The sequence below is a fragment of the Vulpes lagopus genome, chromosome 8, assembly GCF_018345385.1.
Source record: "Vulpes lagopus strain Blue_001 chromosome 8, ASM1834538v1, whole genome shotgun sequence".
Classification (NCBI taxonomy): domain Eukaryota; kingdom Metazoa; phylum Chordata; class Mammalia; order Carnivora; family Canidae; genus Vulpes; species Vulpes lagopus.
This window is the reverse complement of record NC_054831.1, coordinates 35449774-35470431: the sequence shown is the minus strand read 5'-3', so window position 1 is coordinate 35470431 and position 20658 is coordinate 35449774.

Sequence of the window (20658 nt, the reverse complement as noted above, 5' to 3'; positions counted from 1 at the left end):
ATCAGTGCTTATTCGATTATTCTGCTTCACTGGTTTCCTAATGATGGTGCTGGTCATATTTTGGCATCATATGTAGAAGGCTGAAGGGCCCCCTCTCCCCACAGCAAACCCAAGTATCAAATGAAAAGCTAAAGTTACAATTCCAGTCCAGTTGTTACTTTACTAAATGCAGCTGTTTTCTGTTATTTGATAGCAATGACCAATCACTGAAGCATTTTCAAATACGTGTGGGGTTTGTGTGTGTGAATGTGTGTGCGTGTGTGTGTGTGTGTGTGTATCAAATCCACCTCCCTCCACCATCACCATAAGAATTTGGGTTTTAACACTGGCTATTATTTCTTTGTTAATTATTTTTTCTTGTTAATTTTACTAACAGTCTCTGAAGTTATCTTTGGAAATAATTTTAAAAACCAAAAATAGGGCAGCCCGCGTGGCTCAGTGGTTTAGCGCTGCCTTCAGCCCAAGGCCTGATCTTGGAGACCCGGTATCGAGTCCCATGTCAGGCTCCCTGCATGGAGCCTGCTTCTCTCTCTGCCTGTGTCTCTGCCTCTCTCTCTCTCATGAATAAATAAATAAAATATTAAAGCAAAACAAAACAAAACAAAACAAAATAAATAACTTCAATGAATCCCAAATGATGGTGCCAGAAAATGTGTTAAACTTCCCCAAGCTCAGGTCCACTCAAGGCAAAACAATTTTAGCTAAAGTAAGACTGGTAGATTCAGAAAGAATCAGGACAAAATTCAATCCTTGAGTCTTGTGGAAAGATTTGATTCATCAACTTCCAAACTCTCCACTTAGAGAACTTCTATTTCATATATTAGAAATGGTTTTTATAGTTAAAATCAATATATTAAAACCAATATTTACAACAAAAATTATTTTCTGGTTTATGGACTAATGAGGCTTCATTACCCTTCTTGGGTTGGAAGTATATCTATCTCTACCTATAGTGATAGAAAATGAAATACAGAAAGAGGTAGCTCTTCATTGTCTGAGTTAACTGGTTATCTAAATACACCAGGTTTATCTTGAAACAACTTAAAATACTTATGCATTAAATAGTGAAAGAATCACAGGTACATAGAATGCAATAACCAGTTGATATTGTGATATAAGAGAAATGCTTAAATAAATAGCTTAAGCTCAGGAGTTCTTTGGAATCAAAACCCCATGCCATAGGAAAACAGAGACATAAATGTTCCTTTATGTTGGCTTTAGCTCCCTCGGTATGTAATCTAATATCCTTTCTCAAAGCCCAACAATAACTATATATTTATTTAAGCTCTTACCATGTAGATGAGTTAGTGATGATGATCTTCTGAGTTGGCAACAAGATGTTTAATAAAATTATGAGATTAGAAGGAATTCAAAGAGGAGATCTTATCTGTCTCCCAGGCTTGCAATAATACTATTCCAAAAAACTGGACAAAACAAAAAACAATCTAGAAAAATGCAAACAACGAATTGACAGCAGGAATTTTGTTTGTTCATCTCTGAAAACCAAAGACCCAGAACAATATCTGTCCTCAATAAATGTTTGTAGAGTGAGTGCCAAAAACAGGGGGGAAGAAAGCACATGTTGGAAGGAGGATTTAATTAAGGTTGATATAATTAGAATCCATATTCTCTTTGGTTTTCATTGGAATATGTGAGTGTTTGCATTTATATCTTAACAATCCTTTCCATTTAATTTAGACTTTCATAGGCTGACCCCTACTTTACTAATGAAATATTTAGTCCCACTAAATGTTTTTTATTCGATGTAGGTTTAAAAGTATCTGAGCCTCAATCTCCAGTTTTGACTTATTTTTTTATAATTCTAGATTTTATATTTTATATTTATTTTGGAAAATATTTGTAGAAGAATCGTGGTTCCTTCTCCCACTCATGGAGAAATATACGAAGTAAAAGTCCTATTTCTTTTTTGTCAGTGCTTTTAGTGTCTTCTCTTAGTTAAATAAGAGGTTAGAGCTCCCTGAGAGGTTAAATAGATTTTCAGAAAATTCCCTTTTCTTATAGGGAGTAGATTTTCTTTTTGTATTCTGACAGAAAGCAGCTTTTATGATTTCTTTCTCTTCAGCATGCTGAATAATTTTCCTAATTTATTTTCAGAGGAATTCCCTTCATTCGTTTAATGATCTTCTCTGTTATCTTATAATTTTTTGGAGAGTTTTTCAAATTATGCAAGACAAAATGAAATGCAGCAACCAACTCATTAGACAATTGTGAAAATTGTGCTGATTCTTGTATGTTATACAGTATATTATTTTATACGTGCTTTTTACACATGCTTTTAAAATTATAGTTTCATAATACCTGTGTGTGTCCTGAAAAGCCATAAAATTTAAGGGATTATTTCTTGCTAGAGTGTTTCAAGGGCTTAGCAAACCTCCAGAGGTCACTATAAAAAGATGTAAGATATACTAAAATTGCTAGACTGAGGTCTAGAGGTAAGCCTGTCGCAAGAACGTTAGTCATCTCCTTGCATTTTTCCTCTCAATTAAATTGCTGTAGTAGTTGGATGCTCTGTAAACTCTATTTTTAGTTCCTTATGAGAACAGTACTTTTATTGTATGTTCATGCAGTTCAATTTTTGTTCTTTGTGCATCTTTAGTCCTCTCTTCATCTTCTAATATTTTGAGTTTAATTAATGATCTCCTTCAATAAATAATGCTCTTTCACTCACTGCATTCCGTACTTGTGGTAAGATCCAAGACGACATTTTTCTCCATCAATAATCAATAGTTGTGCTGAAATTAACTTCACCAGGATCATTAATGGCTTCTTTGGCAACACATGCAAGAATGCAAGAAACGTTTTTTTTTTAAATATTCTTTTATTTGTTATTTATTTGAGAGAGAGAGAGAGAGAGACAGAGGCAGAGACAGAGACAGAGAGACAGAAGAAGAAGGATAAAGAAAACCTCAAGCAGTGGGGGGTGTGGGTGACAGGCACTGAGGGGGGCACTTGATGGGATGAGCACTGGGTGTTATCCTATATGTTGGCAAATTGAACTCCTACTGGAGTTCAAAAACAAAAAACAAACAAACAAACAAAACCTCAAACGGATTCCCCTCTGAGCATGGAGTGTGGAGTCAGATGTAGGGCTTGATATAATAACGCTGAGAGCTTGACCTGAGCCTAAATGAAGAGTTGGGTGCTCAAGCAACTGAGCCACCCAGGCACCCTGTAAAAGACTCTTTTGAAACATAATATTTCAATTAAGATATGAATTGCATAAGTGAAATCAAGACCTTAAGTTTACAATTAACTAAATTTTTACAAATGAATACATCCCAATCAAGACACAGGACATTTCATCACCTCAGAAAATTTATTGTGCCCCTTTTTGGTTAATCTACCTCTCTAGAGCTAGGCGTTCAGTGTTCTGATTTCAACAGCCATAGACTACTTTTGTCTATTCTTGAATTACACATAAATGAATCCTACAGCATGTACACTTTTTGTGCTGGCTTTTTTCACACATCATAATGATTTTTAAATTTATATTGTTCCTTTTTTTTTAGACTGTGTCATCTCCCTTTTATTGGTAAATATTCTGTTATATAAAAATATCGGAAATTACCCCATCCTCAAGGAAAGGAGATGTAACTCCTCACCTCTAAAGTGGGGCTCCATATAGTGACTTCCTTCCAAAGAGTAAAATATGGGAAAGGGAAATAAAAGGATAAGCTTTGCAGTGGAAAAACCCAACAAACACAATGTCAGTCAGGTGATTAAGGTCAAAATCAGTAACATTAAATTATGCATGTTGATATGATGTGATAAAATGATATCTTATATAATAAAATCTTGACGAAACTTAGAACTCTAGTCTCATATTGAGAAAAACAGATGAGTTCCAGTAGAAGGACATCCTACGAAATGCCTGAACTTAAAACTGTCAAGGTCTATATGCAACTGATAAATTATTGAACACTACATCTTAAACTATACGTTGGCTAACTGAATGAAATAAAATAAATAAATAAAACTGTCAAGGTCATGAAAAGCAAGGAAAAACTGAAAAGCTGTCACAAATAAAAGGAACCTAAGGACCTATGATGATGAAATGTAATGTGGTATCCTAGATGGGATCCTGAAAAGGAAAAGAGTATTAGATTAAAAACTAAGAAGATTTAATAAATTATCAATTTTTAGAAATATATACTTTATTGGTTCCTTAACTCTAACAAATATACCATAAAGATGTAAGATCTTAATAGGGGAAGCTGGGTGCTGGGTATATGAGAATTCTCTTTACTACTTCTAAATTTTTCTGTATATATAAACCTATTCTAACAATAAAACCAAAACAAAAGGTACATGTAAAGAATACAATTTGTCCATTCTGTTATTGATTACTAATTCAGTCCCAGTAGGTTGTATGTTTCTAGAAATTTATCCATTTATTGTAGACTGTCCAAAATGTTGGCTTATAATTGTTCATGATACTCCTTTGCTATTCTCCTTATTTCTTTGCCATTTATTGTAATATCTGCTCTTTAATATCTGATTTGATTTGTATGTTCTATTTTTTTTCTAATTGTATTTCTAGGGTTTGTTGTTTAGTGTCCATGTGTTCGTGAATTTTCCTGTTTTCTTCCTGTTATTATTTTTTATTTGCATTCCACTGTGGCTGGAGATACTTGGTATGATACTTGGCAATTCTCTTAAGTTTCTTAAGACTTATTTTGTGACCCAACATAGGATTTATCCTGGAGAATGTTCTGTATGCACTTGAGAAAATTGTTATTCTGCTGCTGTCTGTTGGAACATTCAATATGTCTGTTAGGTCCATTTGGTCTATAGTGTTGTTCAAATCAGCCGTTTTCTTACTGATTTTATACCTGGATGTTTTATCCATTACTGAAAGTGAGGTATTGAAGCCTATTAACATTGTATTGTCAATTTATACCTTTATATTTGTCAATAAGTTTTTAGGTATTTAGGTACTGTGATGTTGAATGCGTATATATTTATAATTGTTATATATTCCTGTTCAATTGACCTTTTTATCATTACATAATTATATTATTTGTCTCTAGAAAATTTTTTTTTACTTACAGTCTATTTTGTGTGATATAAATGTAGCCATTCCTGTTGCTTTTGGCAACATCCTCTTGCAATAGGCACAGGATAACTTCTCCTGCCCTTTATTGTCAGGCCATGTATATCCCTACAATTTAAAATGAGTCTCTTGGGGTGCTTGGGTGGTGCAGTTGATTATCTGAATCTTTATTTTGGCTCAGGTCATGATCTCAGGGTTGTGAGATTTAATCCTAAATCAGGGCTCTGTGCTCAACAGCCAGTCTCCTTGAGATTCTCTCTTTCTCCCTTTTCCTCTGCCTCTCTCTTTTTTTTCCCTCTCTCAAATAAATAAATAAATAAATAAATAAATAAATCTTTAAAAATAGAATACAATGAAATGAGTCTCTTGTAGACAATATATTCCCTACTTATTTAATTATTATTTTTTTATTTTTTTGGTATTTTTTCATAGCAGTTCAATTTGCCAACACATAGCTAGCATAACACCCAGTGCTCATCCCATCAAGTGCACCCCTCAGTGCCCATCACCCAGGCGCCCCATTACCCGCCCACCTCCCTTTCTACTACCCCTTTTTTTGTTTCCCAGTGTTAGAAGTCTCTCATGTTCTGTCACCCTTTCGAATTTTTCTCTCTTTTTTAAAGATTTTATTTATTTATTCATGAGAGACACAGAGAGAGAGAGAGAGAGAAAGAGACACAGGCAGAGGGAGAAGCAGGCTCCATGCAGGGAGCCTGATATGGGACTTTATCCCGGGACTCCAGGATCACACCCTGGGCCGAAGATGGTGCTAAAATGCTGAGCCACCCAGGCTGCCCACCCTCTCTGATTTTTCCCACTCATTTCCTCTCCTTTCCCCTTTATTCCCTTTCACTACTTTTTATATTCCCCAAATGGATGAGAATAATGTTTGTCCTTCTCCAATTGACTTACTTCACTCAGCATAATACCCTCCAGTTCTATCTACGTTGAAGCAAATGGGGGGTATTTATCATTTCTAATGGCTGATTAGATTATGATTAGAAATGTCATTTCCATTGTGTACATAGACCACAGCTTCTTTATCTATTCATCTTTCGATGGGCACTGAGTCGCCTTCCACAGTTTCACTGTTGTGGACATTGCTGCTATAAACATTGAGGTGCAGGTGTCCTGCTGTTTCACTGCATCTGTGTCTTTGGGGTAAATCCCCAGCAGTGCAATTGCTGGGTCATAGGGCTGTTCTATTTTTAATTATTTGAGGAACCTCCACACAGTTTTCCAGAGTGACTGCACCAGTTCACATTCCCACCAACAGTGCAAGAGGGTTCCCCTTTCTCCACATCCTCTCCAACATTTGTGGTTTCCTGTCTTGTTAATTTTCCCCATTCTCACTGGTGTGAGGTGGTATCTCATTGTGGTTTGATTTGTATTTCCCTGATGGCAAGTGATATGGAGCATTTTCTCATGTGTTTGTTGGCCATGTCTATGTCTTCTTTGGTGAAATTTCTGTTCATGTCTTTTGCCCATTTCATGATTGGATTGTTTGTTTCTTTGCTGTTGAGTTTCATAAGTTCTTTATAGATCTTGGATACTAGCCCTTTATCTGGTCTGTCATTTGCAAATATCTTCTCCCATTCTGTAGGTTGTCTTTTAGTTTTGTTGACAGTTTATTTTACTGTGCATAAGCTTTTTATCTTGATGAAGTCCCAATAGTTCATTTTTGCTTTTGTTTCTCTTGCCTTCATAGATGTATCTTGCAAGAAGTTGCTGTGGCCAAGTTCAAAAAGGGTGTTTCCTGTGTTCTCCTCTAAGATTTTGATGGGTTCTTGTCTCACATTTAGATCTTTCATCCATTTTGAGTTTATCTTTGTGTATGGTGAAGAGAGTGGTCCAGTTTCATTCTTCTGCATGTGGCTGTCCAATTTTCCCAGCACCATTTATTGAAGAGACTGTCCTTTTTCCAGTGGATAGTCTTTCTTGCTTGTCGAATATTAGTTGATCATAGAGCTGAGGGCCCATTTCTGGGTTCTCTATTCTGTTCCATTGATCTATGTGTCTGTTTTTTGTGCCAGAACCACACTGTCTTGATGATCACAGCTTTGTAGTACAACTTGAAATCCGGCATTGTGATGCTCCCAGCTCTGGTTTTCTTTTTCAATATTCCCCTGGCTATTCGGGGTCTTTTCTGATTCCACACAAATCTTAAGATTATTTGTTCCAACTCTCTGAAGAAAGCCCATGGTATTTTGATAGAGATTGCATTAAATGTGTAAATTGCCCTGGGTAGCATTGACATTTTCACAATATTAATTCTTCCAATCCATGAGCATGGAATATTTTTCCATCTCTTTGTGCCTTCCTCAAGTTCTTTCAGAAGTGTTCTGTAATTTTTAGGATATAGATCCTTTACCTCTTTGGTTAAGTTTATTTCTAGATATCTTATGACTTGGGGTGCAATTATAAATGGGATTGACTCCTTAATTTCTCTTTCTTCAGTCTCATTGTTAGTGTATAGAAATGCCACTGATTTGTGGGCATTGATTTTGTATCCTGCCACACTGCCAAATTTCCGTATGAATTCAAGCAATGTTGGGGTGGAGTCTTTTCGGTTTTCTATGTACAAAATCATGTCATCTGCAAAGAGGGAGAGTTTGACTTCTTTGCCAATTTGAATGACTTTTATTTCTTTTTGTTGCCTGATTGGTGAGGCTAGGACTTCTAGTCCTATGTTGAATAGCAGTGGTAAGAGTGGACATCCCTGTCGTGTTCCTGATCTTAGGGGAAATGCTCCCAGTGTTTCCCCATTGAGAATGATATTTGCTGTGGGCTTTTCATACATGGCCTTTAAGATGTTGAGGAATGTTCCCTTTATCCCTACACTCTGAAGAGTTTTGATCAGGAATGGATGCTGTATTTTGTCAAATGCTTTCTCTGTATTTATTGAGAGGATCATATGGTTCTTGTTTTTTCTCTTGTTGATATGATCTATCACGTTGATTGCTTTATGAGTGTTGAACCAGCCTTGCATCTTGGGGATAAATCCCACTTGGTCATGGTGAATAATCTTCTTAATGTAGTGTTGGATCCTATTGGCTAGTATCTCTCTGAGAATTTTTGTATCTATGTTCATCAGGGATATTGGTCTATAATTCTCCTTTTTGGTGGGGTCTTTGTCTGGTTTTGGGATTAAGGTGATGCTGGCCTCGTAAAACGATTTAGAAGTATTCCATCCCTTTCTATCTTTCAGAGCAGCTTTAGTAGAATAGGTATTATTTCTTCTTTAAAAATTTGACAGAATTCCCCTGGGAAGCCATCTGGCCCTGGACTTTTGTGTCTTGGGAGGTTTTTGAAGACTGCTTCAATTTCTTTCCTGGTTATTGGCCTGTTCAGGTTTTCTATCTTCCTGTTCCAGTTTTTGTAGTTTGTGGTTTTCCAGAAATGCATCCATTTCTTCTAGATTGCCTAATATATTTGCATATAGATTCTCATAATACATTTTTAAAATCGTTTGTATTTCCTTGTTATTGGTTGTGATCTCTCCGTTTTCGTTCGTGATTTTATTAATTTGAGTCTTTTTTCTTTTTAATAGGGCTGGCTAATGGTTTCTCTATCTTATTAATTCTCTCAGAGAACCAGCTCCTGGTTTTGTTGATCTGTTCTACAATTCTTCTGGTCTCTATTTCATTGAGTTCTAGTCTAATCTTTATTAACTCCCTTCTTCTCCTTTGTGTAGGTTTTATTTGCTGTTTTTTCTCCAGTTCCTTTAGGTGTGGGGTTAGCTTGTGTATTTGAGTATTTTCCAATTTTTTGAGGGATGCTTGTAGTGTGATGTACTTGCCTCTTAGGACTGCTTTTGCTGTATCCCAAAGATTTTGAATGGTTGTATCTTCATTTTCATTAGTTTACATGAATATTTTTAGTTCTTCTCTGATTTCATGTTTGACCCTTTCATCTTTTAGCAGGATGCTCTTTAACCTCCACGTTCTTTTAAATTTCTTCTTGTGATTGAGTTCAAATATCAAAGAATTATGATCTGAAAATATGCAGGGGACAAGCCCAATCTTTTGGTATTGGTTGAGACCTGATTTATGACCCAGTATGTGGTCTATTCTAGAGAAAATTTCATGTGCACGTGAGAAGAATGTGTATTCAGTTGCATTTGGATGGAAAGTTCTGCAATATCTGTGACATCCACCTTGTCCAGTGTATCATTTAAAGCTCTTGTTTCTGGGATCCCTGGGTGGCACCGCAGTTTAGCGCCTGCCTTTGGCCCAGGGCACAATCCTGGAGACCAGGGACCAAATCCCACGTCGGGCTCACAGTGCATGGAGCCTGCTTCTCCCTCTGCCTGTGTCTCTGCCTCTCTCTCTCTCTCTCTCTCTGTGACTATCATAAATAAATAAAAATTAAAAAAAATAAAGCTCTTGTTTCTTTGGAGATGTTGTGTTTAGAAGATCTGTCATTTGAAGAAAGTGCCATGTTGAAGTCTCCCAGTATTAGTGTATTATCTAAGTATGTCTTTACTTTGGTTATTAATTGATTGATATACTTGGCAGCTCCCACATTAGGGGCATAAATATTCATTTTGTTAGGCCCTCTTATTGGATAGATCCTTTGAGTATGTTATAGTGTCCCTCTTCATCTCTTCCCACAGTCTTTGGGATAAATGTTAATTTATCTGATATGGGGATTGCTACCCCAGCTTTCTTTTGAGGACCATTTGAATGGTAAATGGTTCTCCAACCTTTCATTTTCAGGTTGGAGGTGTCCTTAGGTCTAAAATGAGTCTCTTGTAGACAGGAAATAGGTGGGTGTTGATTTTTTATCCAGTCTGAAACCCTGTGTCTTTTGATGGGATCTTTTAGCCTATTCATGTTCAGAGTTACTATTAATACCTATTTAGTCCCTGATTATTTCTTTGGGCTTCCTCTTTCTTTTACAGGGTCCCCCTTAATATTTTTTGCAGTGTTGTTTTGGAGATCACATATTCTTTCAGTTTCTGCCTATCTTGGAAGCTCTTTATCTCTCCTCTTCTGAATGAGAGCCTTGCTGGATATAGTATTCTTGGCTGCATGTTCTTCTCATATAGCACCCTAAATATCCTACCAGCCCTTTCTGGCCTGCCATATCTCTGTGAAGAAGGCTGCTGCAAATCTAATATTTCCCCCTATATAAGTTAGGAATCTCTTGTCTCTTGCTGCTTTAAGGGTTTTCTCTTTATCTTTGAAATTTGTAAGTTTCACTATTAAATGTCAAGATGTTGATCAATTTTTATTGATTTTAGGGGTGGACCTTTGATTAGATCTAAATTCTGCAGTCATGAAGTTTCTTGATTCCTTTATGCTTTTTTCCAGAGCCACCAGTAGCTTTATAATTATGCTTCTGAATTGGCTTTCTGACATCAAAATGTAATCCGAATTCTGTAACTGTGGCAGAGTGTACTGTTTCTGATATTTTCTTTTGTGGTGAGTTCTTCCTTCTTGTCATTTTGCTCAGTGTGGAGTGACTGTATGAGCGGGCTGTGTGAAGAATATGAACCATGGCCTAAGTAAATTTCAGTCTAGATGATTCTGCCGAGGTCAGAGACCAGAAATTGAAAACAAAGATCAGAATGAAATAAAACAAAAGGACCACCAAAGTGAAACAAATTTTAAAACAAGTAGTAAAAAAATAAAAGGCCAGGATTCCTAAAGAAGAAGAGAGAAAAAAAAAAAAAAGAAAGAAAGAAAGAAAAGGGAAAACAGAAAAAAAAAAGGAGAAGAAAAAAAGGGAGGGGACTGGGAGATGGTGAAGAAGTTGTTGTGGAGGGAGAATGTAGTCTACCTGAGGGGTTATAGACGGTGATCCTCTTGTTTCTGAATATATTAAGTTCTGTATATTAGAAGATGCTCATTCCCAAATTTATATAAACCTGAAATACTTGTAGAGACGCCCGACATTGACCACCAAACATAAATGAGATAAAAGAGGGGAGGCAGATGGGAAAGAAGAGAGAATAGAATCTCATAGAATGAACCAGCACGGTATACCACTTGGTTCTGGGTGCATACTCCTCATGTTTTAGAAGGTATTAACTTCCACCATCATAGAACAAAATGAGGCAGAGAAAACAAAACTACAGAACAACAACAAAAAAGATATCTCGTATATCTCCCAAAATTAAGTTGAGTATTTTGAAGGGAATCTAGAAGTAGAAAATATATCTAGGACCTGTAATTGTAGAAATATGAAAGTCAAAAAGGAAGAATCTTAAAAATCAGGAGGTGGTTAAATATTGTAGTTAAGGTGGGAAAAGAGAAATAAAAATTTGAAATTTACAGTCTGATATAAAAACGAAAAGGAAGAAAGGAAAAACGAAGAAAAAAAAAGGAGGGCTACCCTCTGGTTCTATATACTGTAAATCTCTGGACTTCCCCTGGAGCTTTCCAGCGCTGCTCACTCAAGAACTCTTCCCCTGTCCTTCCAGCTGGTCTTCTGGGAGAGGGGCCTGCTATGCTGATTCTCAGGTGTGTGTACCTGGGGGAGATGCCCCATCCCCCGCCAGGTGCCTGGATCAGTGGGAGCTGTTTACCCCCAAGAGGCCTCTGTTCCCTGGCAGCCCTGCTTCGTCTCAGGCACAGGGTGACACCAGGAGGGACAACCACACTGGTGGCAGCCAGCTCTCCAGTCCTGGAGTCAGCTCCCGCAGTAACTACCGCAGTCTCCCAGTCCACACTGGCCTGGATGCTCCCAGGGGCAGGGGGCGCTGACCTGCACAGCTTGGGGGCGCCCAGTGGCAGGAGAGTCCTCGCTGTCCTGTGCCCTCCCCACTTCCTCCTGTCCCAAGGAAAGCACAGGATTGTGGGCTGTGTACCCCGGCCCCTGGGATTTGGGGTCTACGCTGCTGGAATTGCACTCCAGGGGCTGCACAGCCCCTTCCGCCCGGAGCCCTCACCTGAGTTTCTCCTGAGGCCCAGCCCGGCAGGCTCCAGCCCATTACTGAGATTGCCCTGATTTGAGGTGCACTTTCCCCTGGGGCGCACTTCCTCTATTAGTGACTCCCGGACACTGGAGGCTCCACTGACCCTTCTGCTATTCTGCTCTGCTTTCCCTGCTAAGCGCCTTTCTGTCCAGGAAGAATCCAGTGCGGATTTTTAAAGTTCCCACTTCTCAGGGACTGGGCTTTCCTGTCCTGGAGGCTCTCACAGCCCAGCCTTAGCCTGGTCCTCCCGGGGCCCCTCCCCCACTTGGTTCTTATTTATTTATTTTTTTCCCACCTTCTTCCCTTGTTAGAAGCAAAAGCCCTTCTCTCTGTAGCGTTCCAGGTGTTCTCTCTTTAAATCTCAGGTCAAATTTGTAAGTTTTCAGGATGATTTGAAGGTTATCTAGGCAAATTGGTAGGGAGAGGTGACTTGAAGACCCTACTCCTCCGCCATCATGCCCCCCCCCTTTTAATCCATTCAGTCATTCTATGAATTTTGATTGGAGCATTTAATCCACTTACTTTTAAGTGATTATTGATAGGTAGGTTCTTACTATTGTCATTTTGTTAATTGTTTTCTTTTTTGTTGCAGTTTTTTCTTCTTTTACTCTCTTACACTCTTCTCTTGTTATTTGATAGTTTTTGAAGTGGTTTGGTTAATTCCTTTCTCTTTGTCTTTTATAGTTTTTTCCTTGGTAGTTACTAAAGGTTTATAAAAATCTTCTTATAACCATCTATTTTAATTTGATGACAACTTAAGTTCATTTGCATGCATGCACTCTACACATTTACCTCCATACTTTGTGTTCCTAAGTCAGTTTTCTTCTTTATATATTGTCAGTTCATAACCAGGTTATTGCAGTTCTTGTTATTCTCAATTCTCTGTCTTTAAACTTTTATATTAGGGCTATGCATAACTTACATATGGCCACTACAATATTGTATTAATCTGTATTTGACTGTACATTCATTTTTACTGATGAGATTTATATTCTCATGTGCTTTCATGTTGCTTTTTACTATGTTTTTAATTCCATTTGAAGAACTCTCTTAAGCATTTCTTGCAAGGTACGTCTAGTGGTGACAAACTCTAAGTTTTTGTTTACTTGGGAAACACTTTATTACCCTTTATTCCTTAAGAATAGCAGGGTATAGTATTTTTGATTGGTAATTTTTTTTTCTTTCTGTACTTTTATACTATCAACCCATTCTTCCTTGGCCTGAAAGGTTTCTTTTGGGAAATATGTTCATAGTCTTATGGGATATGCTCTTGTATATGATTAGCCACCTTTCTTTTGCTGCTTTCAAAATTCTCTTTGTTTTTGGACTTTTGATAGTGTAATTATAACATGTTTTAATATAAGCCCCTTTATGTTCAACCTATTTGGGGCCCTTTGAGATTCTTGAATCTGAAAGTCTATTTTCCCTTCCCAGATTTGGGGTTTTCTATAATTATTTCTTCAAACAAGTTTTTTGCCCCTCTCCCCTTCTTCTTCTGGGATTTTTATATTGAGTATATTAATTGTTTTTATGATGCTAAGTCCCGGGGGCTTTCTCATTCCTTTTCTTTTCTTTTTACTTTTTCTTCTTCCAACTAGATAATTTCAAATAACTTCTCTTTGAGTTTACTGATTCTTCTCCTTGGTAAAATCTTCAGTTCAAGTTCTGTATTACATTTTTCAGTACAGTCATTGCATTCTTTAGCTTCATAATTTCTGTTTTATTTTTAAAATTTTTTTTTCTATGTCTTTGTTGAGCTTCTCATTATTTTTCCTTGATTTTATTGAAGTGGTTATCTGTATCCTCTTGTCATTCACAGAGCTTATTTAGAACAACTATTTTGAATTCTTTGTTGGGCAATCTGTGAATATCCTTTCTTTGTGGTTGGTTGCTGAAAGTTTATTGTGTTCTTTTGGTGGTGTGATGTTTCTCTGGGACTGGTGGTATGGGTGCATATCGTCAGGAGCTGGCTGTAGTTGTGCATGGATCAGGGGCTGGGGCTGGCTGCAGGCACAACTACAGCCAGCTCCTGACAATATGCACCTATACCACCAGCCCCAGGGAAACATCACACCACCAAAAGAACACAATAAACTTTGTGTTTATGTGCAATGTTTGTACTGGGACCTAGGGCCTGAGTGCCTGTTGTGGTGTTGACTGGAATGGCCTTGCTGAAAGTGAAAGTGTCTGTGTGGTGGGGAGGGGGGCACTCTTTTGCAGGTATGGTGAACATTTCTTTCCTCAGCAGTTTAGCAGCTTAGCTGCTGAGATGTTCTGCAAAATAGGCCACTGGAGGGTGAATACTGTGTGGTCCTCAGTGGTGAAAGCCATGGGGCTTCATTGCAGCTGCAAGGGCTGTTGACTATAGATGTCTCATCTATGCTGATCTACCCCAGTGATCAAAGTAGGGTGAAAGCAAAGTGGGTTCTTCAGATAGTGTCCTAAAAGGTTGGAGAAGATGATTGCTGACCCTTTTCCATTGTGAGGGGAACTTGGAAAGCTGAGGATATCCTCCTCAGCTCTGAATTATGTCACCTAGGAGATGGGTAATGCAGGTAAACTGCAACTAATCTTTCTACCCTTTCTGTGCATTTATTCTTGTGTAGTGCTCTCCTGTGGCTACAGCTTCTTCCTGGGCTCCTGAGCTGCTCCCACCATCAACCATTTTTGTTTATGGACAGCTGCCTCGTTTTTTTTTTTTTTTTTTTTTTTTTTTTGTGAGGAAGGATAAGGGCTGGGATCTCCTACTGTCTTCACAGTCTTGCTAACATCATTTCTTGTCTATTAATTTTCTTTCTGTAGATTTGATAAGCAGTACCAATTTATAATCCCACTACAAGTGTTATCATTTTTCCACATCCTCACCAACATTTATTATCTCTTTTCTTCTTATTGATGGCCATTCTCACAGGTGAGAGATGATATCTTTTTGTGGTATTAATTTCCATTTCCCTAATGACTAATGATATTAGGCATCTTTTCATGTACTTGTTGACTATTTGTACATCTTTGAAAAATGTCTATTCAAGTTCTTTGGTCATTGTTTATTTATTTTTCTCAACTTCTGTGACAATTTGGGGTCTTTTGTTCCATATAAATTTTAGGAGTGTTTTTATTTATTTCTGTAAAAAATGCCATTTTAATCTTGATAGAGATTGCATTTAATCTACCAAAGGTTTTTAGTATTATTGACATTTTAACAATAATGATATTTTCCATTCCTAAGCATGGATAACTTTTCATTTATTTATGTCTTCTTTGATTTCTTTTATCATTGCCTTGTTTTCTGAGGAGAGATTTTTTCACCTCCTTGATAAAATTTTTATCCCATGTTCTCTATTGTTTTCCATGCTATTGTAAATGTGATTGATTTAATTTCTTTTTCAGAAAATTCATTGTTAATGTATGGAAATGCTACCGATTTTTGTATGTTAACTTTGTGTCCTCCAACTTTGCTGAATTTGTTGACTAGTCCTGACAGTTTTCATTGTTGTCGTTGTTGTTGAATCTTTAGGATTTTTCTCTATATAAAACTGTCATCTGCACATAGAGATTATTTTACTCTTCCTTTCCAATTATGATATATTCTCTTTGTCTTTCTTGCCTGATTGTTCTAGCTAAGACTTGCTGTTCTATGTTGATTAGGAACGGTTAGAGTGGCCACCCTTGTCTTGTTCCTGATCTTAGAGGAAAAGCTTTCATCCTTTTAACATTGAATATGATGTGAACTATGGGCTTGTCATAGATGGTCTGTATTATGTGGAGCTACTTTCCCTCTATGCCTAATCTGTTGTGTTTTGTTTTTTTTTTTTTATCATGAAGAGATGTTTAATTTTGTCAGTTGCTTTCTCTGCATAAAGTGACATAATCATATGGTTCTTTTCTGCTCTTTTACTATATGATGTATCACATGGGTTGATTTGCATATATTGAACCGTATTTCCATCACAGGAATAAATCCTAGTTGATCTCCATAAATGATCCTTTTAATGTACTGCTGAATTCAGCTTGTTAGTGTTTTATTGAGAATTTTTGCACTTATATTCACCAGGGATATTGGCCTATAGTTTTCATTTCTAGAATAGTCCTAATTAGGCTTGGTATCTGGGTAATGATGAACTTGTAAAGTGAATTAATGTTTCCACCTCTTTGATTTTTTGAAAAATTGTGAGCACGGGTGTTAGTTCTTCAAATGTTTGATAAAATTCACCAATGAAACCATCTGGTCCTGGGATTTTCTTTTTTGGGGGATTTTCATTGCTAATTCAATCTTCTTATAAGTAATTAGTCTGTTCAAATTTTCTATTTTTTTTTGTTTCAGTTTCTTTTTTTAAGATTTTATTTACTCATTCATGTGAGACACACAGAGAGAGGCAGAGGCACAGGCAGAGGGAGAAGTAGGCTCCACGCAGGGATCCCAACATGGGACTCGATCCCAGAAATCCAGGATCACACCCTAAGCCAAAGGCAGACACTCAACTGCTGAATCACCCAGGTGTCCCTCTTTTTTCAGTTTCTTTTTGTTTGCTTGTTTGTTTGTTTCAGTTTCAATAGGCTGTGTGTTTCTAAGAATTGTTTAGTTGGCATATAATTTTCATAGTAGCCTCTTATGATCTTTTGTATTTTTGTATTATCAATTATAATGTCTCCTTTTTCATTTATAGTTTTGCTGATTTGGATTCTCTTTTTTTCCTTGATTAGTCTAGCTAAAGGTTTGTCAATTTGATCTATTTTATAAAAAATCAACTCTGTTTAATATCTACAGTTGGCTCCAGTTGCTTTTTTTTTATAGCTCCATAAGGCATAAATTTAGATTATTTACTTGGAATCTTTCTTGCTTCTTAAGGTAAGCATTTATTTCTATGAATTTCTCTATTAGAACTATTTATTCTGCATTTCCTAAGTTCTAGTATGTTATGTTTTCATTTTCGTTTGTCTCAAGACCATTCTTTCCCATTTAAATTTTTTTTTTTTATACATTGTTCAGAAGAGGACCCAGATTGTTCCCTGCTGTGGCTTTCCTCTGGCCAAGCACCTCTCCACAGGTAAGAAGTCATTTTGCCAAAGAACATATCCATTGGAGTTTGCATGCTCCTTTTGAACCAAGATTAACTGGTACTCCAGAATAGCTGGCATCTGTGTGGCCTCTTTCTATATCCATTCCCTCAAGGGCAGACCGTGCAGCAGGCATATAAACCCTCACCCTGAGAGATGACTGAAAGGTGGACTTGGATGGGATAGAATATAGATTGGGATTAGATGTGTAGGCTGGGTATCCAAAAGTGCATGTGTGAGATCTCTTGTAGGGTGGAGTGATGCAAGAGGATGGCAGAGAGTGTTGATAATTGTCATATTCTAGCTCAGGCTTTTGAGAGGCCTGGTAATGCTGAACTTACATGCAGCCTTTCAAGTTGTTGTTATAAAGCTATTTATCAGAGTAGGAAAATAAATAATGTGTCCTTAAATAGTTTGTAGGCTTGACTTATAACTTTTTAATATTTAGGCACTTAGCCTATGGGCTTCCATTTAAATTCTCATCTTGGACTCCACAAATATTAGGGCCCAACTCATTTTGAAAGGTATATTTCCTCCATAATAATGTCTCTTCTCAACTTATTCAAATTCAATTATTTCTTCAAAACATAGTTTAAGTTTTATGAAGCTTTTTTATCTCCATATTTTAGAGTTTATTCCTTCCTGTGAACTAGTAAAGCATCTGTTATCTGTACCAACCTCATGGTACGTATCTAATATTTTATTTTTAAAATAATTCTATTTAATAGCTCCTACAATAGTTTATTGTCACAGGCCATATTGTACCTTCACTTCTCCATTGTCTCTGGTAACATTACAAGTACATTCTGTCCAAAGGCATAATCTGACTTCCATGGGAGGTGTCTCATAATTAGCTTTTTAGTAATTGTCTTAATGAAATACTTAAAACATGTTCTTTGAACCAGTGCAAACATAACTATGAATCATGTATGTATCATGTATGTTAATGGATTCATGGATTAATGTTTCTTACTTACCACATACTGGAAGTTTCAATTCTTTGTTTCTGTGAAATTGAGTGTTGGAATGAGTATGCATGAATACATTTTGTTGTTGGTGGTGGTGGTGATAGTGATAAGGATGGTCATGATGGTGTATGATGTGTGTTTTAAACTAAGAAGGAGAGTTTTATTTTTTGTCCACTAACCCATATCCCCCTACAATCTATAGTCCTTTTCACTTAGATTATAAAACTGTGATTGTCAAGAAACTTATCTTGTATCATTTGACTCCAAATGCCTAGAATGTCATTCTATATCCAATAAGACACTTTCCAAATATACATTAGAAATGCCAATGCTGGAGCTAGTGGTGTCTGCACTTAATATAGCCTATGGTTTGGTGTAGGCTAGACAAATTCAGATTTAAGACTGGGTAAGTTGTGAAGATAGCATTAGATTCATATGTTGAAATAGGAGGTGTTTCAGTAGCATTGGGATTTCATTGGTGTTTATTCAATCTTAAAAAAATTCTTAAAACTTTCCTATATGCCATTTGTTGTTCTACATATTTGTGATACATCTATATATATACAGAAAAGTGACCCAGCCATTCTGGGGCTTATATTTAACATTGGAAGCCAGCAGTTAATAATGAACACAATAAATACATAAAATATAATGCATTAAATGGTGATATGGCATGGAAAAGAAAACAGCAGGTTTTAAGGAAAAAGGAGCTTAGATTAAATTAGGATTGGATTTGAAATTCTTAAATAGGGTAGATGGTGTAGGCACATCGAGAAAGTGACAGCTCATCAGACTTCAATGAAAGACAGGACTCAGAAATTCTGCTATCAAAGGGAAAGATTATTCCTGACAGTGGGAACAGCCACTGCAAAGATTTAAATTGGGCAGGGTGGGTGAATATTCCAAGAACAGCAAGGAAGCCAATGTGTCTGGAGGGAAGTGATGAATGAAGTAGAAAAGATGAGGTCAGAGTGAGAAGGTATGAGGAAGAGAGATCATGTTATATAAGGCCCCAGAGATCATTGCAAGGACTTTGGACTTTATTCTGAAATCCATTGAGTGTTTCAAGCAAAGGATGCCACTCGACGTTTATGTTTTTAAAAGGATCCTGTTGGTCACTGTGTTGAGCATAAAATGAAAGGGGTAAAAGAATCTGGAAGAGTAGTGGAGTCTGTGAGGAGGACATTGAACTCATGCTAGAGAAATGATAGTAGCAGTGGAGATAGTAATAAAAGATCAGATTTTTGATGTATTTGAAAAAGTAGAGTCAATCTGATTTCCTGAAAGATTAGATATGAAGCTGGGTATATATCTTCTTATTAGCCAAGATTTAAAAAGTGCAAGATATACGATCTATTGTTTTTTAAAAAGCAAAACTATTAATTATTATTTTTTACTATTAAAAGGTGAATAAATTACAGATAAAAATAAAATATTAACAAAAGGTGCCAAATTAATTACAAAACAAGTATAAATAAGGAAAAATATCCTTGATAAATTAAAGACCCAAAGGAACTAGGATATTTCAGCTATTAAAATAATGAGTTTCTATCATCATCCAACATATAGCTAAAATAAGGTCTCCCCTTCTCCTCAATTTGGGGTTGGGTTGGAGTCAGGAATCTGGAATTTGGAGGCAATGATCAGAGACACTGCTCTATGAGAAAAAAAGGTTCATGGCAGCATTCAGAGTGGGTGGTAGAAATACAAAGATACCAAGCTCTTTCATAAATTATTCCAATAATCAAGTTTCCTAGAGTCATTTTGGGAAGAAAAATGACTTACACTCGAGAGGATAATTAACATGTGAATGTCATATGAGAAGTACACACTCCTCTAATAAACATGCCAGAGGGGAGTGGAGAAAGAAGACATCATCATGAATAGAACAGCCAGAGAAGGGGGCAGTGAGATCTAAAGACACACTGGCTATTTTTAATATATTTTATACTTATAAAGATTATCCATTTGTATTACTTAAATATTATTGTGAGAATCAAGATAAGTAAACATGAGGAAAAATAGTCAACAGTCCTATCAGAAGGGTTGACATTTTTGGTTATTATTTCTTTAAAGTTTGTATTTAAAGTCCAATTAGTTAATATACAGTGTGATATTAGTTTCAGGTGTACAATATAATGGTTCAGCACTTCCATGCATTACCTGGAGCTCATCAAAAGTGCACTCCTACATCCCATCATTTGTCTCATCCATGCCCCCACCCACCCTCCCCTCTCCATTTGTTCTCTATAGTTAAGAGTCTGTTTCTGAGTTTATCTCTCTTTTTTTTTAAGGTTGATATTTTTAAAAGTAAAATCGAAATTACTGCTAAGTCTCTTTAATGAGCAAGTCATAAATATTTACTTAATATGACCAAGTGCAGTAAATGCTATATGGTGGTTGAACTACCCTTAGTACAATGTATACGGAGCAGTGGAAACCACATTAACTTTTAAGCAGATTCTTTTCCATTGTGTTTTACAGTATTGACCTGCACTTTATTATGCCAGAGGATAGCCGGGTCAGGTCTTCAGTCCTAAATTCTTCCATGGAAGGTCACAAAGAGACATGATATGTGTGAACACCATAGTTTTGCATCTGGATTTCTTATTTAGCTTGGAGATGTGTAAAAATGTGTG